This window comes from Felis catus, chromosome C2, assembly GCF_018350175.1.
Source record: "Felis catus isolate Fca126 chromosome C2, F.catus_Fca126_mat1.0, whole genome shotgun sequence".
NCBI classification, from domain to species: Eukaryota; Metazoa; Chordata; class Mammalia; order Carnivora; family Felidae; genus Felis; species Felis catus.
The window spans coordinates 24,259,365-24,283,065 of NC_058376.1; the positions used below are offsets into that span (position 1 = coordinate 24,259,365).

The 23,701-nt window shown below is 36.7% G+C and overlaps 1 long non-coding RNA gene and 2 pseudogenes across 1 annotated transcript in view; all 3 read right to left on the reverse strand.

Moving 5' to 3' along the window:
* The window catches only part of LOC109503369, a 156,560-nt gene that overhangs the window by 67,298 nt on the left and 65,561 nt on the right, over nt 1-23,701 (reverse strand). The window lies entirely within an intron of this gene.
* LOC123379894 lies at nt 18,430-22,063 on the reverse strand (annotated as a pseudogene).
* LOC111556403 lies at nt 21,674-21,772 on the reverse strand (annotated as a pseudogene).

A 23,701-nucleotide genomic window follows, 5' to 3' on the forward strand; every position in this document is an offset into this window, starting at 1 on the left:
CATTTTAAGCCTAAATTCCCATCATGCACCTGGACTGCTCTGCTTCACCTCCTCTGGACAGAGCCCTGAGGACACAAAGCTCATGCTGTGTCTATGTCCTAACAAAGTCCTTTGAGGCTGAACCAAGAATCTCATGTCTTTTCTAGCTATCCATCATTTTTTGGTATGTTAATTGTTAGCCAGCAAATAACATAAAATCTCAGATACTTAAAACTTCTTGCCACTGTATACATCATCATTTTGTCTAGTAACAATGCCCTTATTTTCCTCTGAGGAACAGTTTACCCATCATTTCCGCTCTATATATTCTTCTTCAGGTGGAAAAATTCCACCCAGTTAAACAGAGAACAGTTAACCTCAGCTGTGGACATTTAGAGCGTTGGAATTTATTTAACATAGAAATTCAGTTAATAAAAGGATTATGACACAACTTGAACTATTGAAAATGAGGTTTAGATCTCTGTTGAAATACTTTTGCAAGTATATGTATTTTTTCTATTAGACCTTTATTAATAGTGGTTATTAAAAGGCATCTTAATTTCCTATACTTCTATATCTTTATAAAATGAAAACAATATTAGTTTCCAGTTCATGGAATAATTGTGAAGATGAAATGAATTAATTCATATAAATTCTTCACAAGAGCGCATGGCACATTGGAAGCACTCAAAGATTGGGTATTACAATTGTAAATGTACCTCTGAGAGTGTAAGCCAAGAGTAGTTGGCAGTGACCATGATACCACACAAATCTTGACAATGAAACCACAGTAGAGTAAAACTGGAGAAGAATCTGTCTTGAGGAAATTATTTGAATCTCAGATTTCATTTCTGCTGGAAGCTCATGGATTCTGAGTTATGTATGCCAATAAATTACACTCACATTTTTTAAAGCAATTTTGGCTTAGATTTTCTGTCGCTTGCACATAAGGAAGGTCAATACTAAAGAACAAAATTAAAATTAAAAATCCTTACAAGTCAGAATAAACTGAGTAACAGGAGCATTATGAAAAAGTAAGGACACTTATATTTTGGTCTGGTAATAGAGAAACAGATAGATATATAATTGCTCCCACTTGTGCTTCTGAAGTTCTATCATGTATCACTCAACTTTGATGCATAGCAAACAACTGCAAAATTTAAGTGGCTTAGAAAAACACTTACTTCTTGCTCACATTACAGACTGATGACCAAAGATGAGCTTTGGCTCAGTTTATCTCAAACTGTCTCAGATGGTCTCTATTTCAAAACTCAAGTTGAAGGAGCAGCCCTTATGAGGAACATGCCCTCTTCTGTGGCAAAGGGCAAGAGGTAAATGCAGTGAGTTGAACAATGCAATTCCACTGATATCTTCTGCTCTTTGTGACATATAACACCAAACACATGTATGGCATAAAGCTTAACAGTTCATATCTCATGGGCTAAGGCAAGTCACAAGAATGAGACATCATCGGTGGTAGAGAGAAGCATAACTAGTCACCAAAAGAACAGGCAAGCTATTGGTGATGGTGGCATTATAACTCTCTAGAGAGGTATAGGGAATGAATGAGCACAATGATATCTGAAATACTAAAGTACTTGCTAAGAAAAAAAGGATTTGGGGATGTAATGCTTTTTGCTTTCAGTTTCAATTACATTATATAAAAAAAATTATCATGTCAGACTTAAGCTACCCTATTTAGAAGTAGGTGGATGGAACTGGAAGGTATTATGCTAAGTGAAACTAGTCAGTCAGAAAAGGAGAGATATCATATGTTTTCATTCATATGTGGATCTTGAGAAACTAAACAGAAGACCATGGGGGAAGGGAAGAGGAAAAAAACCAGATACAAACAGAGAGGGAGGGAGGCAAATCATAAAAGACATTTAAACACAGAGTACAAACTAAGGGTGGATGGGGGGTGGGGGAGAGGGAAAATGGGTGATGGGCATTGAGGAGGGCACTTTTTGGGATGAGCACTGGGTGTTGTATGTAAACCAATTTGACGATAAATTACATTCATAAAAAAAAGAAGTAGATGGATTTGGTAGGAAGTTCTTTCTATCTATTGTCTGCAAATTAAAATGGAAGGAAGAATGGTTTTCTAGATTGAGATTAGTTTGAACTGTGATAAGGGAGTGCAAACTAGAGACAGATTGGAATTTAGAAGAAACTTTTCCTTTTCTGTGCTTTAAAGCTTCTTTTCTTTTTTTTCAATATATGAAATTTATTGTCAAATTGGTTTCCATACAACACTCAGTGCTCATCCCAAAAGGTGCCCTCCTCAATACCCATCACCCACCCTCCCCTCACTCCCACCCCCCATCAACCCTCAGTTTGTTCTCAGTTTTTAAGAGTCTCTTATGCTTTGGCTCTCTCCCACTCTAACCTGTTTTTTTTTTTTTTTCCTTCCCCTCCCCCATGGGTTTCTGTTAAGTTTCTCAGACCCACATAAGAGTGAAAACATATGGTATCTGTCTTTCTCTGTATGGCTTATTTCACTTGGCATCACACTCTCCAGTTCCATCCACATTGCTACAAAGGGCCATATTTCATTCTTTCTCATTGCCACATAGTACTCCATTGTGTATATAAACCACAATTTCTTTATCCATTCATCAGTTGATGGACATTTAGGCTCTTTCCATAATTTGGCTATTGTTGAGAGTGCTGCTATAATCATTGGGGTACAAGTGCCCCTATGCATCAGTACTCCTGTATCCCTTGGGTAAATTCCTAGCAGTGCTATTGCTGGGTCATAGGGTAGGTCTATTTTTAATTTTTTGAGGAACCTCCACACTGCTTTCCAGAGTGGCTGTACCAATTTGCCTTCCCACCAACAGTGCAAGAGGGTTCCCATTTCTCTACATCCTCTCCAGCATCTATAGTCTCCTGATTTGTTCATTTTGGCCACTCTGACTGGCATGAGGTGATAACTGAGCGTGGTTTTGATTTGTATTTCCCTGATGAGGAGCAACGTTGAGCATCTTTTCATGTGCCTGTTGGCCATCCGGATGTCTTCTTTAGAGAAATGTCTATTCATGTTTTCTGCCCATTTCTTCACTGGGTTATTTGTTTTTCGGGTGTAGAGTTTGGTGAGCTCTTTATAGATTTTGGATACTAGCCCTTTGTCCGATATGTCATTTGCAAATATCTTTTCCCATTCCATTGGTTGCCTTTTAGTTTTGTTGTTTGTTTCCTTTGCTGTGCAGAAGCTTTTTATCTTCATAAGGTCCCAGTAGTTCATAAAGCTTCTTTTCTAAATGCACTTCCCATGTTGAAAAAGGAACACTTTTCTCTGTTTTAAAGAGGCAGCTATGAGGCAAGGGCAGATTGAATTTGCAGCCCTAGTCATTATTATGAGTTGTCCAGAGGTTGAAGCCAGGTGAGACCTAGCAGAATGATTAATCTAAAAGCTAATGGTTGTTGAGCATTTAATATTCGTTAGCCAGTGTAGTGTTCTAAACACTTTATATGCATTAAATAATTTTTTCAGTATTGCAACTTCATAAGACAGGCACATCCTCCTTGTGTGGATAAGGAGGAGCTTGTTTAAGTAACTTGTATGAAAGTATCCATCTGGGAAATGATGGAGCTGAGAATCAAGCCCAGCAGGCTGGCTGCTAATCTAAATTATTAACCAGTGAATACACTACTACGTTGCAAGACAGAGAGTATCAACAACTTGTTACTATGTTTCTGAAATCCTCAAATTGGTTCTGGATTCCAGTATTATATTTGCTTTACAAAAAAATTTGAAAAATGAAGAACAAAAGCAAAAACTGAGTAACTTCTCCCCGCCCTATACTTCCAACATATGAGTTAAGGAACACCACATCTATGCCCACTACCCACCTCCAGGCTTCATACGACATTCATCAGAGTTCAAGGCAAGTATTTCAGGTGCTCAAGAGAGATAACCCTTTGCAGCTTCCTCACCTTCATGTACAAAAGCCAGAGGACTGTCACTGAGCCATTCTCCTCAGAGCAAACTCTCTCTTCCACACTACAACTGTGGGAATGAAGAAGGACCCATAGCTCAACCTGCTTCTGGGAAACCCTCCTCTAATTCTAAGACTCTTCCTATCACTACTTGCCTAGGATCATCAAGATTATTCACAGTATTCTCTCTATTCTGTTTTTTTTTTTTTTTTTTTTTTTTTTTTTTTTTTTTTTTTTTTAGCTACAATGAAAGAGCAGTAGCCTTAGCAATCTGTGACCTTCATATTCCCATATAATTTTGTTTTTCCTCTGGGCTGGATCAATACCTTAAAAGTTTTGATCCAATGGGAGCTCTGGAACTCACAGTTTTTTAATAAAATCTTTTCTCTCTCCCATTTGAATCTTCCATTTATAAACTTCTCTGTGAAATTAAAATCCTAGAATAATAGTTGATCTCAATTTCTCTTCTACCATTTTCTCTTGAACTCACTCTGTAGAGATCTCTTCCTTCCTACCCCACATACACACTAGGGAAATTATTCTGCCTAAGATTAACGTATCCTCCACAATGCTTATATGGTCAATTCTTAGTCTTCCTCTTACTTGACTTATCAATAATTTTTGACACTACTTATCTTTGAAATCCTTTCTTCATTTGGATTATAGGAAACATACTCTCTTGTTATTCCTTTGTTACAAACTATCCCTTCTATTATGTTCCTGTTTTATTCCCACAATAATAGTGTTTGGATCAGATACAGTTATATGGCTTTAAACACTATCATTATACTAACAATTCTAAAATTTGTATCTCTAGAACAGACATCTCCCCTAAACTATAGACTTGTGATTACAGATTCTTAGGCAAATTTCATTTCAATTTCCAAAAGGTATCTAATATCTGTTACATTCAAGGGATGTTCTCCTAAAATTTGCTTGTGGACAGTCTTTACCATCTTAGTTCATGAGAATTCCACCTCACTCAAAATACTAATCCAAATGCTAACAAAAAGCAAACCCCAAATTGACGAAAAGATGGCATCAAAATATTAATATCAGACACAATGTATCATATGATAAAAATGTTTTATGAGATCTGAACAGTCATTACTTAAGCATAAAAGGTAAAAAAAAGTCACTAAGAAGATAACACCATGAATGTTTATACATTTCAGTTAGCTCTACACTGACATATGAAGCAGAAAACGAGAAAGAGAGAAAGAAAGAGAGAGAAAGGGAGAGAAAAGCAGAGAAGAAGAGAGAGAAGGGGTGAGGGAGGGAGAGTGGAAAGAGAGTAAAGAAGATTTAAACAACATAATATAAGCTTAATTTTGTAGTCTTATATAAACATACCTTTATAGATTTATAAAATACAAAAGGAATATGCAAAATAATAATCTATGATCATATCTCTCTAAACAAAATAATAGCAAGAAATACCATAAAGCTTTAAAGAAATCTGTATTTTTTCAAGAATTAGAAAATATGGTTCTAACTAACACCTGGTCAAAGAAATAATCACATTGCCTCTTATAAAATATTCAAAACTGAACAGCACATAAAATACTACAATCCCTAACTACATTTCACAGTTAATGCACTAAGTGGAAGGAAATTTATAACTTCAATATATATAAGTTGGAGTCAGACATTTTCTGAATTACAAAGAAGACAATGTAGTTTAAAAACTTAGAAAGTGCTAAACCAAATAATATAGCGTGAATGGGACAACAAAGAGAAGAGCAAAAAGTAATAGCAACCATAAAGAAAAAGTTTTAAGCAGGTTTTTGAAAAAAAAAACAATACCAGGTGGAAACCTCAGTTGAGAGAGTTCAGCATAAAATTGAAAACATACTTAATAATGTCAGGAATAAAAAAAAAGGAGACAAATTGTAAATGAGAAAGAGATTAAAGCAGTATATTTACTTTGTCCCAGCATTCCAAAATATAAATTTTTAATTTTGTGGAAAACACTAATTACCAAATTGACTACATTTTTAAAAATGTTTGAAAAAATGAAGGAATATTAAACATAAAAACCCTAATTTTCCCACAGTAAAGACACAATAAGTGTACTACCCCAAAATGATTTAAGCATTGAATTTTAGCAACTTTTAATGAAGCACGTAAAGTCTTATACAGTCTTTCTTATCAAATGGAAGAGGGTAATCTACTGTAGCATTCACTTCAGTAACACATAAGGACTCAAAAAACATAATTTAAACCTATTTTGTTGAAATGAAAGTATAAATATCTTAAATATCCCCTAATGAATCCAGATGCTTAAGTAATTTATGTATATTATATACAAATTCTATATGTGTGCATGTATGTGTGTGTGTGCTTGTGCCACATTATCTCTTTATCCTTAGTATTACCCCAAAAAAGCCATGAAATTTTATCATCAGAACACTGATTAACACAATTCACTGCATAAGTTACAGGAGAAAATAATTATGATCTCAACAGATACAAAAATGAATGTGATATTATTCTAATCTATAATAATTTAGGTAACTTTCATTAGAGTAAAGCATTTTTGTAATGAATATGTAATAAATCCTAGAAAAAAACCTAGAAAAATGTTAGGAGGATACCCTTTATAAGGATGTACCCTTTATAAGGCTACTACGTGGTAGTATATGCAAAAGTATAACATGGTCCGTAGGCAGTGGAAAAGAAAAGTAATAAAAGGTAAAATGATTAAAAGGAATGAAATAAAATCACCCTTGGCAAATGTTAAAGTGCACATGGATAAGTCTTGGAGCCTCTACAGAGAATATTTAAAGTAGGATATGAACATTATGAGACCAATATGTAAGTTAAAAAAAAAAAAACACTCTGCATTCATTTTGTGGAGGCACTTTGTGCTGTGCTTTCTGTTGTGGCTTGGCACCACCATCACCCTACTGAACCCTGAACACTTCCCAGAATAACCTTCCCCTTATGTGTCAAGTTCAAGTGCACCAATGAGAGGCGTCCACAGATTCAGAAGCTGGAAATGAAGAGGCAACCGGCAGTTTTAGATTGCCAAGAGGTCAATTGTTGACGACTACCACAGGACCAGCAAGCAGCTCAGGCTTCCCCTTCTAGGTCTCCCACGACTGGCAACTCTCCCCCTCCATGTTTATTCCAGGGCTTCAGTTTAACTCTGATAATGATTTTTTTAAATTTATTTTTTTTATTATTTGTTAAAGTTTATTTATTATTTTGAGACTGAGATAGAGTGTGCATGCTGGTATGAGCAGGGGAGGAGCAGAGAAAAAGCAAGAGAGAGAATCCCAAGCAGGCTCCTTTGTGCTATCAGTGCAAAGCCTGATGCAGGGCTCAATCTCATGAACCATGGGATCATGACCTGAGCCGAAATCAAGAGTTGAACACTTAACTGGCTAAGCCACCCAGGCACCCCAATAATGACTGTTTTTTAAAGGCTACATTTTTAGAGCAGTTTTAGGTTGACAGCGAAATTGAAAGGGATGAACATAGAATGGCTTTTTCACAGATTCTCTGACTTTAGCTCTTCCCACCCTGCTGCCCTGTTTTCTACATTAAACCCCATCGCATTTCACCTATTAGCGATTCTATTTTTTCTGATTGATACACATACATACATAATGACATTATAAATAAATGGTCTGGAGAGATAAATACTATCATCAAGATACTGGTTATTTCAAGGCAAAGGGGAAGAGAATGGAATTAGCAAGGGATATAGTGGCAAATGCCAACTGTATCACTTTTATTAGGAAATCATCTGAGGAAGGTATAGTCAATGAACTAACACTTGTTCAAGCTGGATTATATTAGGCAAATCAATGTGTGTTAAAAACATTAAAAGTTTTATGCATTATTCCAGATTTTTAACATATTTCCCTAAATAAAAAAATGTAAACTGGTTTTTTACCTGAGATGCTTTCCAATATTTCTTTTCAAGTCATCAGATTTCTTGTTTAACATACTCAATTATGGCCAGAAAAGTATAATTATATTTATGAATATGACTGATATAAAACACTAAAATTATCATCATCTGGGCTGACATTAGGTGTCTAGACACTTTGCCGTTAAAATGATATATTATTAGTTTCAGAGGATTCCATGAATGAACTTGATTTCCATTTCAAATTCAAATTTTTAGTCAACCATAACATCTTACAGCAATGTTTGCTATATCATCTCTTTGAAGTGTTATTTTAAAACTATCTTTGAGGAAACTTGAAATTTGAGTTCTGAGAGAGAGTGAGTACATCCTCAATCCCTCTCCCAAATGGGTATCACTAGGTTCCCTCACCATGCTCACTTTACAGTGCAGACGAAATGAGAAACCTGTTCGAATGCTGAGCTGGCCTAATTATGCTACAGCTGTCTAATAAACTCTTCACAAAAGAAGAGACGTGAACGTTAGTTTCACAAAGTTCATTTAGGGGCAGCTGGCTGGCTCACTGGGTACAGTAAGCAACTCTTGATCTTGGGGTTGTGAGTTTAAGCCCCATGATGGGCATGTACCTTATACTTCATACCTTAATTTAGAGTTTTCAAAAAAGGATAAAACATTTTTATGAGTCTTATCACTATTATGGTTTTATTGAGACTAGAAGTATTAATACAGAGTGAGGGCATCAAAAAAAATTTGAAACCTATGCATACTATGGTAGTCTTGCTCTGAACCCTGGTAATACCCCTACCCACCCACTGCCATTTCCTCTGTTGCTAATAATTGACCTCTGTATCTTAGGTATGTCCCCTGTGGGGAAATAGGTTGAAGAATTCCTTATACTTACATAAATGGGTTAAAAAAAAAGCTTAGGGTGGATCGCTGCTATAGGGCGGGGAAAGCACCCGAGGTTAGTTAGCGAGATACTATAATGCCATCACGAGTAACTTTTTATATCATCTGCAGGAAACTACTTTCCATCTGGTGCCAATATACTTTGATCACAACTTGAAACTCCACTTGCTCCCCCCCCCAACTCCCCGACCCTTTGCTTCTTACACAAGTTAATGATTACTATCTGATAGTTTTCTGCACGTTCACCATGTGTGTAAGATCGTGACAGCTCAATACGAAGATGAAACTCCTGTTTGGAGCTCTTGTCTCCTCCCAGACATTAGTCTCTCTCGTTTTTACTTCTGCACCCGCTCTCTTGCTGGATAAAAGAGAACTCCAGACTTACAGTCTGCAACAGTCCCCAAAGAACCCTATGTAATCTTTTGTTACCTAAAGTTGTAAATAAGCTTTATCTCATTTTTAAATGCTTCCAGATGAAAGACTTGAAAGACCATGAGAGCAGTTCAAGAGTCTCAGTCATTAGCCATATATTAACCCTATCCTGTGAACCACATGTAAAGCTGTGTACACAATCATATTTCATGTGAGCATGGCAGGATAACTCAAAGCTATTCTTAGATTTACTTTCATACCTACCTTGAAGAACTACAAATAGAACTTGCTTTCTCTGGTGTTTTGAGATTAGGACACAAACTATCTTCCTCTCTCCAGAAATTCTGCTGCTGCTGCTGCTGCTGCTTCTTTTTCTTCTTCTTCTTCTTCTTCTTCTTCTTCTTCTTCTTCTTCTTCTTCTTCTTCTTCTTCTTCTTCTGACAATTGTCAAAATGGGAGAATGGGATCTATCTTTTTGTCCCTAAGAGAATATGAGAATTGCATTCTGACCCCTTCAATCCCTTACCCTCTTCCCCCACTCAAGGTATTAAGAGTCAGTGAATTGGCCTCAGACTACTAACGTTTTCCTGAGTCATTCAAAATTTCAAACAACTTGGATGATACTCCATATGCAGCTACCTTATGGAAAGTCTCACTTCATTGCCTGACTATTGGAGGTGATAGAGCCATTCAAAGGAAAATCTTATGGTTGAAGAGAAGAAAAACTAAGAATTTTGCTTCTTTAGGACACGAATAGGATTAAAAAGAATCTTGAAAAGAGCTGAAAGTGATTATGTAGAAATACTACTCTGAAGTGAGGAAAAAAAAAAAAGAATTGAGCATCTAGTAAATAAGATCTGGTCTCTGAGTAGAAGTGACCACAGGGAGTTGGAATATGCTGAGAATGTCCTAAGTGTTCCTGTATCATAGTGCAAAGCACATAGTATTAGACATTTTATGGATTTAGTCATTTATAAAAAATTATGTCTATGGTGCCCCTATCACTGTGTTGGAGTAGGAGCCCATTGAAAAAGCTTTGAAACAGTATATATACACAGCAAAAAATAAGTAAATATGCCTCCAACACAATACGACAGTGTGTAAATGGATTGTGCATAAAGAGAAATTAGCAAAGTTCCATTTAATCTTAGAATTATAATGAAAACCTCAGTGTATTGCTTCTTCAGTTTATGATTTAATTTGAATATCATATGGAAGAAGCTACTGAATACATTTGCTAGGTTGATTTCACTTGTCATCCTGGTAACTTTTAGACTGACGGATGTGTAGGATGTCTGGACGATCAGGAACAGGGGGAACTAGTAACAAAGCAGGTGTCAACTGCTCAGAATAAAATGAAAAAAGCCAAATTCTCTACTTTATAACTTGTTAATAATGTTTTTTTTTTTTTTTTTTTTTTTCACTGTAGCACTAACTCTTCATTCTATGGAGATAAAAGATTCTCACAGTGTCTGACTTAACAATTTGCAAGACTTTTTATTCTCGGACTTATTCATTAGCATATTGTGTGAAACAATTTGTGACAATTAACTTCTGTAATAAATGTCTCCAGTAGGAATAATCATTCCTTTCTTCCTACTCATTCACTAAATGGGTGACTGCTGTAGGTCAGAAAGAAACATCATCTCCTATTTTGTAAGAAATCTACAATTTCTTTCCCTTATGAGTCACTTACTGCTACTCTTACATTCTTACAAGGAATATTACAACTCTTGCTGGTTCTGTACTAAGACTGTTGCAGCTACTATTACTACTATTGTTGTTGTTACTTTATTTCCTGAGTGAAGAGATGGGATTGCTCAAACAGATGATTATTTGTTGTGCCTTTGGTTTTATTTATTTTATGTTTTTTAGAAATTGTATTTTCTGCCAACCTTACTTCTGTTTTGTTTGCCTTTGTGGAGGAGCAGGTTAAGACCACTCAGTGGTTGTCTCTCTCCATTCAGTATCCTGAGCAGTGGGATCCACAGGCCAGTCCTCAGGGGGCAGGCTGAGGGTCCCAGGCTTCAGGAGGGAACTGATGCATAGGCACAGAGTGCACCTGCACACCTTCACACCAGTCTCTGATTTTAGGTTAAGTACCAGTGAACTCAGGAGCTGGAGCAGTCCATTCAACCCTGAAATCCCTCTTTTTCAGCATCAGCCTGGTCTTCCTTTTCAAACGCTTCAAGATTTCTGTAGAAGTAGAAATCAGGCCTCACCTCCCATGGGTTCCCGGGAAATGTTGCCACGCATGTGCCAAACTTCCCGAGCCAGCATCCACTGCATCAGACCCATTGAGTAAGCTCTCTTGTTGTAGCAAGTGATGTCAGTGTCCACACGGTGCAGAAGAGTCTGTTACACAGAGTGACAGTAGGTAGGTTAACATAAGATGTCTCTATGAGATGCTGGTGGTCAGCCCTGGGATCAGTAACCACCAGAAGTCTGGGCTCCTGCCTGGATCTGGTTAGTGAAGGTTCCAGGAGTGAAGCCACCAGCAACATGAGTGGCTCCAGTGGCAGTGGCAAACTTTGGCATAGCTCAGTAGCCAGTGTTCCTGGATGATATGACACTGACATCCAGGTTTTCAGTGGCAACAATAGCACAAGCTGCCAACAGAAGCTTCTCCCAGGTTCTCTTCAGAAGGATATAGCTGCCATCACTTTTCCTTTTGTAGCTGTACTGTTTCCATTTGGAAGTCAAAGTTGGTGCCACCTAAGTAGGTTCCTGCTGCAAGGAATTTGAGGACAGACTCCTCCTTCATTTGCAAGAGATTGAGGGCTCCAGACATTGTGAGAGTTTACCTTTAAGTTACAGTGGGCACGTAGAACAACACGGTATGCAGAAAGGCTACTTTAGTTTGTTTTAAAAGCAACAATATAAATGTTTCTAGTAATGTGTACTGTCAAGTTCCTTCTTCTCTTTCAGACTCACCAATGGTCGGGACGCATGAACTATGAGACTTTGTTAGACTGCTTCAGAAAATAAGTCAGAAAAAGAAGGGTCTCAGGCTTCTTGTCAGAAACAAATCATTATAGAATATGGAGAGATGATTTGGTCTCTCAGGGCTAACGATCAGAGAGGCAACACAGCTCTTCTAACGTACTTTCCTCCTTGCGAAACCTCCCACCATCTCCTTTCTGTGTGTGTGTGTGTGTGTGTGTGTGTGTGTGTGTGTGTGTGTCTTTCTACATACGCATTATAAATAATATGATATATATGTTTAAATTACATATATAATATTTGCAGAAACCAACACACAATGTACGTAATCTCACTGAGTTTTACTTTGTAAACTGATTGACTAACACCTTGACATTCAAAAAGTATTTTTTGTATTGGTTCAGAGCTACATACTCTGGGGCCTAAATAGATAATTAGTACTTATCCCCTAGTATCAGCCTTAATATACTTAAAACACTTCCAATTTTGGAGTTTTTTGAAATATGTAAGGCACTAATATACTTATAAATCTTCTGTATTTTCCCTCATTTGTAATCTCTTTGTATATGTCACATCCTGTTACCTGGGCTTCCAACTAACATTTTTGTTTTCTTAGATCTAAGATAAGTTGTGAAAAATCACAGAGTAGGTACCAAGGAATTGTAAATATAACAGGCTTTTTTAGACAAAGGAAATAAAATGGCTGACAAAGTTTAAAGCTGGGGGTAAGGCTCAGAGTCACTGATGGGGTAAAAGAGTCTGTGAGGTTAACTTGAGCTTATTCTGAAGGATGGACGCCTGTGCATGCCCGGCTGTGAACTCTGAGTTTTAACCTGCAAAAATGAGCAGCCATACGATTTTAAGTTTCTGAGTAGGATGACTATGATATTTGAGTTGTAGGAAGATAATTATGAATGCCAAATAGACTACAGAAGTGTTGTCAAAATAACTTGAAAGAGAAAAATGGTGGCGTGAAATAAATGGTTTGATATGGATGTTAGACAAAGAATGATTAAAATTTTCGTGTACTCATTGTCTCACTCTAGGTTCCACAGCACACAGAGCCTGAGGTAAAAGCTATGTGCTACTACTTTATGAGGTAGTACAATACTAGGGTGCTGGGTTGAGGGAAAAGGAGAACAAGGTAGGAAGGAAGAAGAGCCAGTAAGAGAGTAAAAGGGTGTATGATGGTGATGACAGAGAGACTAGGTGAAGGAAAGAGAAATTCATATGCAGATCAAGTATGGATTCCAGTGAGTATGCACTGCTGCCCCTTCTGAGGGGAGGGTGGGAAGGTGTTTGAAATAGGTGACATGACACTAAGTACATAACCAGTCCTTTTGAAGGATGATGATATTCTAAAATCTGTCACTGGTGTCGACTACTGGCAGGTTAATTGTATGGCAGTAGCAGTTACAGTTAGCTAGTTGAGTTAGCTAGTTAGCTTGCACCTACAAGTGCAAGTGCATTTATTATGGCACCCATGCACTGATTCCATTTTTCACATGATTGTGGTGTCCGTGGACCATTGCCCAAACTTGGGTGGGATAAGAAGAAGGCTTATTGAAAGTCACGGTGTCAGTCACTTTTATATGCATTACATAAAAAATAAAGATCCACATGCCTTTGCTCACTGCTATGGGTCTATCCATATGTCTTTCCCCAGAACTCTGACTTATTTTTACCTTCTAAGTTTTTTTTCCCCCTTCCCAAATCGAGATAAATCAATCAGACCTTTACCTCTGTCCTGGAGGTCATGTATACTCATTCTTCTGGGCACTTCTCATCCCTAGAAAGTGATGACTAAGTGACCGCACACAGTTTTGCTTACTGAAACGATGTCCTTTGTAACTGCACTTTAGTATTTCCCCTTTGTAGGGCTATAATGAGGCATCAGTTCCTTCTCACCTAACACAAACATATTGCAATAATCCATCTGTGAGTGGGTTGAAATTCATCCTACTTTATCAGTTATAGACAACATCCATGAATTCCTAAGTATAAGCTGAAAGTCATTTGTATAAAGAGATAAGTGACATAGGCATCAGAATTACATGTTCACGTAATTTAAATATGCACTTGATCTGCTTGGTACAAAGCTCGACTGTGATGTTCCAATTTCACATGGATCCTTCCTATTCTGCTTGACAATATGCCAAGATGATATGGTAAAACATCCCTCAAAATGGACAGTTCCAATAATACAGCCACTAGGTGTTCCTAGCAAAGAACATTTCTTACTAGGACCATAGCACCCCCTCAATTCATTCCTTAAGCGATTGATGAGGGTATTATCTATGCTATTCTGAAAATTATAGACTTGTACTGGGTTCTTAGCTCATAAGTGTTAAATCTGTTTTACCTTCCCATGTTCTCAGAGTCTTCTGATTTCATCCTCACCACTATGTAAAGGAAGTAACAACATTTACTCCTAATTTAAGATAATTGAGTGGAGGATTCAAACAGTCAATTTAATAGGTTATTAGGATATTTTAGGAGTCCTTATAATGGATATAAATTCCCCAAGGTAAGTAAAATGTCTCCTATTAAAACCTATTTCCCAACCCTTGGATGTCTCCTATTAAAATATAGTTCCTGGGGTGCCTGGGTGGTTCAGCTGGTTAAGTGTGGAACTTTTGATCTTGGCTCAGGTCGTGATCTCACAGTTCCTAGGTTCAAGCCTCATGTTAGGCTCCATGATGAGTGTGGAGCCTGCTTGGAATTCTCTTTCCCTCTCTCTCTGCCCCTCTCCTGCTCATGCTCTTTCTCTCTCTCTCTCTCAAAAATAAATATAAATAAACTAAAACAAAAACAAAAAAAACCTACCATATTTCCCAACCCTCAAGATCTATGTTGACAGGTCATGGCCAGCAGACATTAGCTGGGTTCTATACTTCCTTTAATGTATAAGCTATTTCCTTTTAGAACAGAGATTTTACTTTCTTTTTGGTTTGTGCTTAATCCTGAACTTGTAATTGTCTTAGAAGCAATGAGGGAAGTAAGGAAGGTTCTTTTATGGAAACAAGCTCCATCTCTGTGTCTGATTCAAGTGGGTCATTTCAATTTTACCACTCAAGGAAGGGACTGCCTTTCTCTAACAAGGGGGAAGGAGGCAGGCAGCTTCTGCTGAAATAATGAATTCAGTGGAATTTAGGAATTCAAATTTAGCAGACTTGTCAATCCATATTCCCCATCACAGATTTCAGAGTTCTACTCTTGTCCTATGAGAGTCCTGACATTGACAAATGAGATTTGTTAATTATATCATATAATCTAACTCCCTTACAATTAGGTTCTACCTTGAGATTGCAGCTCCTAAAGAATTTTATAGAAGTTACTAATAGTATACCATGAGATACCCAGGTATTAGATGCCCAGGTATTAGAGGAATTAGCTGCTGAGCAACCTGTCATTGTCCCATACAGCCCTAAGATGACAAACATCACACATTAATGCCTTAGTTTCCACCTGTACCTCATCAAATCATCACTGTCTTGATTAGTAGCTCCTGGCTTCTGTTGAGATGGCCAATTAATACCTTTACCAAATTTGGCCACATCTTTCATGTTCTCTCCTAAACAAGACTTTTTTACTCCTTTCAATATGGATAGGCTAAGAACTTCTGAAATTTTTAAGTTCTGCTTTTTTATTAAGAATTCCATCCTAAAATCATTTTTCTTGTCACATTCTACTATAAGCATTCAAGAGAAACCAGCTGCTCCTTCAACACTTTGCTTAGATATTGCCTTCACCAAATATCTAATTTCATCACTCTCAAGGTCAACCTTCCACAAGACACTAGGACAGGAACACAATTCAGCGAAACTCTGCCATTTTATAACAAAGAATCACCTTCTCTCCAATTTCCAATAACATGTTACTCATTTCTGTCTGTAACCTCATCAGAATGGCCTATACCATCCATATTTCTACCAACATTCTGTTCACAACCACTTAGGTATATACTCTAAGATGATTGAGAATTTCTCTGTAGCTCTCCTTTTTTTCCTTTGCATTCTCACCAGAGTTGCTTTTAATGGTCCTTTCACAGAAATCTTGTCTTACTCTAGCATGTAACTCCAAAGCCTTCTAGCCTTTACCTATTTACTAAGTTCTAAAACCACTTGCACTTTTTAGCTATATGTTGCAGCAGCACTCTGCTTCTCAAGACTAATGTATATACTTGTTAGGGTTTTCCAGAGAAACAGAATCATTAGGATATATAAAGAGATACAAGAGAAAATTACAGGAATTGACACATGAAATTATGGAGGCCTAGATATGCCACAACATGTCATCTATGAGCTAGAGAACAAGAAAAACCTTTGGTATAATTCAGTTCAAGCCTGAAGGTATAAGAACCAGAAACTCCAATGTCTAAGGGTAGGAGAAGGATGATGTCCCAGCACAAGGCAAGAAAAAGAGAATTTGCCCTTCCTTCACATTTTTATTCAATTCAGGCACTCAGCAGATTGGATGATGCCTACTACATTGGTGGAGTGATTTTCATTACTCAGTCTACTGATTCAAATGCTAATCTCTTTCAGAAACACCTTCACAAACACATCCAGATAATATTTTACCAGCTATCTCGGCACCCTTTGGCCGAGTCACATAGAATTAAAGAACAGAACTGAATGCCTTCTACTACCATCAGTTTACTTTGCTTTGTTCACAACTATTTTCAACATTATCAGGTGCAAGCATAGGCACTGTTTCCCCTTTCCTCATTCAATTCCTACCATTGGTTTTGGCTTCAGCTCTTTTTTTCATCTCACTTTTTTTCTTCACACTTGGCCTGATAATGAGAATTAAACCAGAGAGTAAGTGATTTGTCTATTCCTGTATAGAAAATGTCTGAACTAGGAGTAGATCTCAAGCCACCTGAGTCTCTCCCCACTCACAGTGTGGTAATATTACCAAGATTATTAGAAAGGTCATATTATTGCATAGGTCATGCTGACAAGTACGAATATCTGTTTCAACACAGATACAATGCCTATAGCATTAGTAATTTAAGTACAAATGGGCTTTTTCCCCTTCATTATCTAGAATCTAGATATAATATGCATAGAGTATACACATACATTTAAATTATATTATTATTATTGTTATTATAAAGAATCAGGAAAAATACCTATTTTTCTGATTTTCCTTCTTCTAACATAATAGAATACACATGTGCACAGTAGGCAACCAGATGTTCCAAATAAATTTTGCCTTGTTTATGATTATATAGACATACATATGCCTGTGTGTGTTTATTATAAATACATTACTTGTTGCTGAATTATTTAGTATCTATGTACTGCTATTGTCAAGTCTTTAAATAATCCTCATTTTCCCTTTTTTTCTTTGACTCATGGCTAAATTTAGAACCATAGCATTTGCTCATTGTTGAAGTACTGATTGAAACAGAAGGTAACTGTATTCCCAAATATGTATGTATGTATGCATACATACATATATATATGAGAAAGACTGAAATAGCACTGAGGAAAAATTATGGCAGTATAGATTGTGTAGTGAGATCATCAAAAATCTTCACATGTTTCACAAGGACTGTATTCTTTGGTATCATGATTTAAAGTATACACAGAAAATAAGAGAAATTGAAATTTGTCCTGAGTAAAGGACCATCTTAGCTCCTTGATCCATATAAGTTTGATGAACTCTGCATTCCTAGGGAAGAGCAACAGTCATGCTGAGGGCAGAGAGATGTCTATAAATGAGACCCTGATATGCCTTATGTGATTCTAATACACTCATCTCCTTCAGTGCTTTTACACATATCCATCCAGAGGAATTAAGCAAGAAATATCTCTCTGGAAATTTGTTTTAAATCATTTTCCAAAATAAAAATAATTTAAAATTTCAGGTACTTAAAAATTTAAGTAGAATTTGTGCAGAAATCTACATTTTTGTCTACAGTATTTGATTAGAATACAAACTAAATAAAAATGTTTACAGTTGTTTTACTAACTGTATCAAATACTAAAGCCTATACTGCACATATATATCTATGCATGCTTCCATCTGTGCTCCCAGGTACTTCACTTCATAAATCAACCTTCCTTACCTTTTCTAACAGTCTGAAACTGTTATGTAGAATGGAATGAGTTATAATATCATACTTTCTAGTATTCATAACTTAATTTTAAAAAGTCATTTAGCAGAAAAAATATGAATTAAATATTTCTAATATTAAAGATAATGCTAAATTTATCATGAATTATGTCTAAATAAATGTTATATTTAAAGAAAGAATATGATTTCTTTTAAAAAAAATTTTAGGTTTATTTATTTGGAGACAGAGTGTGCACAAGTGGGGTATGGACAGAGAGAGAGGAGAGAGAAAATCCCAAGCAGGTTCCATCCACACTGTCAGTGCAGAGCCCAATGTGGGGGCTCAAACTCATGAATCGTGAGATTGTGATCTGAGCCAAAACAGAGTAGGACGCTTAACTGACTGAGCCACTCAGATACCCTGTAAAGACAGAAGATGGTTTCTGAACATCCTATATAGTTGTTCTTAAATCTTAAACATCCCATAACTTAACTCTTGGCCTTTCAAAAGACCCAGGTAATCTTCCTTACCTTAGTATTTTTGCTTGTACATTTATTTTTGGTGCTCATTTGAACTCCTTCATACCTGTAATTGATTCTGGAGGGCTTGGGGGAGAATTACACTTAAAATAATATTGCTTAGGGAAAAATCACAACTTTATAAAAATGATTCCAATAATTTCCTTCTCTTTCTTTTATGGAGAAATCCAGAAAGAAGTTCCCACAAAGCTGCAAATTTGATGAGTTGTTAAACTTATGGCTCATCAAATTAATAAAGTCAGAAAACTTCTGGGTGATAATTGAAGTACAGAGAACAAAGACTCTATATGCAACATCCCTATAGCTGTATCTGATTTTTTGCTCTGGATCCAATCAGGAAAATATGGTACTCTTGGGAAATCTACTTTATCTACAGACTTGTAAAATTCCATTGGGTAAATTTTTATTCCAAAGAAACTAAGACAGTGTATACATTGGCTAAGCCAAGAGCACTGCTTGGGGAATTTAACTATTTTGCTCAGACCATCACTGGCCATCTGTTATTGAAGAGAGGTCTTTAGAACTTGAATTATCTAGGCAGGCTAACACTGTTGATAGAATAACTTGGCTAAATACTATGTTTTCCATGTCAATTGTCAATTTGTTAGACATACTGTATCAGGAATAAAAAACAGGTTTTTTTTTTTAATTTCTTGGTATTGATACTGCATGTTTGTAAACTTATTCAGTCACAGCAGAAAATCCTTGTTTCAAATGTGTGTGTGTGAAGATCTTGCTGTGATGGCTGAAGTTCATTTTTTTAATAAAGCATGATTTATTTGTTCAAAAAAATTTTTTAATCACTCAGAGTTTATGGCTTCATTTGGCCCAATAATACACCTCTGAGGACCCCACATGGATCTTTCCAAAAATTACCAGACATGTAAATTTGAAGTGTTACAGGCCCTTCCATGACCCCTTAGGTCCTGCCAGTGGATCTAAAGAGAAAAATGAGAGCGTTTCTACGTGGATCTTCCCACAGTGGCTCTGTTTCTCTGGGCTGCAGTGCTGATGCAAATGACTGGGGCATTTCAGCACAGGAGCCTCTGCACAATGCCATCACATGATTGCACAGCACGAGTTCTCTTTCTGGGCCATTTTATAGAAGGCTTTAGGCTGTTCCCAGCACTTGGGATTTGGACACCAGGTCACCCAGCTTCTCCCCTTGCTCTAACAGAGACTCCATCGTGTTGTGCAGCCTGATTTTGGTCTCATCCAGCTCCATCCTGTACCTTAGTCATGGGGTTAGTTTCTCAGCAGTTCTTGTATCTACTGGGGCTGCCATCTAAGGGCTACTTAGTGGATGGTAGCAAGAGATCCGACAGGCCACTCTAGACTTTCCACCTGCTTGGAGAATTCTTCTAGTACCTTCTCTAGAAAGGTAAGAGCCATGCAGGGCGGCAATTCACTATCTGCAATGACCACTCCTGCAAGACTGTGGTTTCACACGTAGACGCGGCACAGATATTCTTGTTCTTGGACAGAAGCTCTGCTGCCTTATGCTGAGTGCTCCACAGCCCATTGATCTGTGAGGGTCATGACTTTCTGATCACTGGACTTCTGGAAGAAGCTGAAGGAGCACATGTTGTATGTGGCTTTGAGCAGCACCACCTTGGGCTTACCTTTGTACAGGACACTAAGGCTGTACAGCTTCATGGTGCAGTGTCCCCCATCCCTCCCCAGAGCCATGGGACCAGCACCCCTGGGGACTGCCTCAGGCTGCTGATGGGTCTGACCTATTGAAAACACCACCTGAAAAATGATTTCTCAAGTAATTTAAGAAAATAAACATTTGGCACAGTTTGCTCTGAACTTTAAAATGCCTCAATATTAAGCATTTTGGAGTAGATATACTTTTTTATTGTCTAATTTGCTCTGTGAAGATCTGAAACTTCTAGCTCTTTTCCGTGTGATGAAAAGCATTTAAAAAAAATTCCCACAATAAAGTAATGTTAATGGTGAATGTTAGATTAGGTTAGGTAAACAACTTTTCTTTGTGAAAATCAAAAGAAGAAGTAACAGGTTATCAAAGATAAAATTTAAAATTATTGTATTATCTTCATCAACAAATCCTTGATAAAGAGTTAATTATAATGATATAAAACACTTGTTTTTAACACTTAACACGGACCAAGAAAGGAATTTAAATGTCTCATCTACATAAAGTCATTTTATCCTTGTAAAAACTATATTATTATAAATAAGTCAGGAAAAAAAGATCATTTTAATGATTTTCCTACTTCTAATAGGACAGAGTGAGCATACATGGGGACAGCAGGCAACCAGATGCTCCATAGAAATGGGTATTTTGCCTCATTTTTCTGATTATATGCCAACATCTATCAGAGTGCTCAGGATAATAGTATTTGTGAGAAAATTAATCTGAATAAATGAATGAAAAGAACAAAAATAGAAGCATTTTAAATATTACATTGTGACCATGCTTGAAAATACTGCTCATGCCATTTTATTTGCTGAAATGATTCTGTATAACTGCAAAGCCGCCATTGCCCACATACCTCAGGATTTTCCATATGCAGGGGCTGTCCTCCCACAGTTAGCAAGAGGCAGCAGTAAGGGGAATAAATAGGAATATGAGGGTGGATGATGACATTCCATGACAAATGAGTCTGATGGTCTCATTTGTTATCATATCCAGTCATTGAAAATGTGCCAATTATTGCTCCTCAATGAAATTTTCTTTTCTTCCTAAATTCTGATAATGGGTTTTATGCAGAATTCTATAAAATGATTCACCTAAATAGGAAAGTTTACAGCAATTTGAGTCAACATGCCAATGGAAGAAACGACACAGGTGCTTTGATCTTTTTCTTCCTTAAAAAATATCTAAAGATTTTAATGTCATTTAAAAAGTTTTAAAGGGCATTTTTAATGTGAAAATGCACTTTCAGTATTAAGACTTCATATTTGTATGTAAATTTAAGCTCAGAGATAAATTTACAAACTTGAATTGTTATTTGATCAAAAGGGTTTTGAAAATTAAGCTGATATAGTTCCAATATCCCTCTTCCTTTTTTTTTTTTAAATATGGAATGCTTCACAAATTTGGTGTCATCCTTGAACAGAACTCATGCTAATCTTCTCTGCATTTCAATTTTAGTATATGTGCTGCCAAAGCATGCACTCTATCTTCCTTTTGTGACAATACGTTCTTTTGTTTCTTTGAGATTTAATCTCATGGTGCCTGTTTGGAAACATAATATGGAAAGAAGTCTAATGAACTTATGGAACATGTTGGTTTTGGACAGGTAAAAGAACGAAATGGTCTGAAGGGCTTGTTATAAATGCATATGATAAATTAGTCTGCCAGATTTAATAACATGCTTTATCCCTTTCAATTAAAGCTACTATGTGCAGATTCAAGCACCTTTAACGTTTATTTATTTTTGAGACAGAGAGAGACAGAGCATGAATAGAGGATGGTCAGAGAGAGGGAGACACAGAATCCGAAACAGGCTCTAGGCTCTGAGCTGTCAGCATAGAGCCCAACGCGGGGCTCGAACTCACGGACCGTGAGATCATGACCTGAGCCGAAGTCGGCCGCTTAACTGATTGAGCCACCCAGGCGCCCCTCAAGTACCTTTAAAGACTGAATGTTATGTGGATAGATGGAAAAATGATACTATCATTGGATTCCATTCTCAGTAGTATTTTGTATTTTTTCAAAAGCTAAAGCTTAACTATATTTTTACTTACAAGTTATTTTTAAGGTTTAAAACAGTGAATTTGTGGCAAAACATGTCAAATTAACCTTTAAAAAATGGAAAATATTTTATATATAAGGATACTGTTTCTTCTTCCCAATTTTATTAATTAAAAAAAACTTAAATTGTTGTTCTAAAACACCAATGAGCTATTTGATTTTTATCTTGGAAAAAAATGAATGTATATAGATGGCACACATTCTTTTACTCGGTTGCATATTGAAAAAAAAAGGATGAGAAAAATTAGTTCAACTTTGACCTCAATTTAGCAGTAAATATCAACGCAGCTTTCCCAGATGTCTATAGTTTCAATTTTTAACTACTAACATAAGAAACTGAAGTCTTATTTTATGTAATTGGCTTTCCCATGAAAACTGTAGCTACAATTGAGGAGTTTTGCCTTTATACTTGATTCAATAACAGCAACAAAAAACGATACTGCCCTAGGAAATGACACACAAGAATCATTTACATACAGGGCCTCATCTAACTTCAAGATTATTCTGTATGCGAAGTCTGCAGTAGGACTGACTCCACAGACTCTTTATTAGCCTACTTTTATCATCACACTTTTATGCCTTTAATAAGATGTTAGGTATTCTTTCTCCTTTTTTAAAGTTTATTTATTTATTCATCTTTGAGAGAGAGAAAGAGAGAGAGAGAATGAGAGCACAGGAGGGTCAGAGAGAGAGGGAGAGAGAGAATCCCAAGCAGGCTCCATGCTCTCAGGCTCACAAACCATGAGATCATGACCTGAGTTGAAATCAAGAGTCGGATGCTTAATCGACTGAGCCACCCAGGCACCCCTGTTCTTTTCTCCTTAAGTGAAACATATTTTACTTGATAAAGACATGTAGAAAAGTACATGTGTATGTATGTGTATGTGTGTGTGTGTGTGTGTGTGTGTGTCTATGTTGACTGATCTTTTCATAATGTGCTGTTTTACATGTTGATGGCATTGTGCTGTTATAAACTGAGCCTCACATTCATGAAAGCAGAGGGCACAGCCAATGTTGATGACATCTGTCAAATTGTTATTATGGAGAATTTCCTGTTGAGTCATTGCATTATGGGTCAGAGGGGAGGTGGAGCAAGGCAGAAGCATGTGAATAGAAATACACTTGGGATATAAATCAAAGAAGAGAGTACTTCATTTTAGGTGTGACCTACAAATCTATGAAATAAGTATAATCTTCATTCTAAAGAAAAGGAAACTAAAGTTCAGGAAGATGAAGTCATTCATTTAGAGTTCTAATGTAATATCGGAAGCAGGATTTTATGTCTCAACGTCCAATTCTATTGAAACTAACCAAACATGCAGAAAAATTTAAAAACAGACAAAACC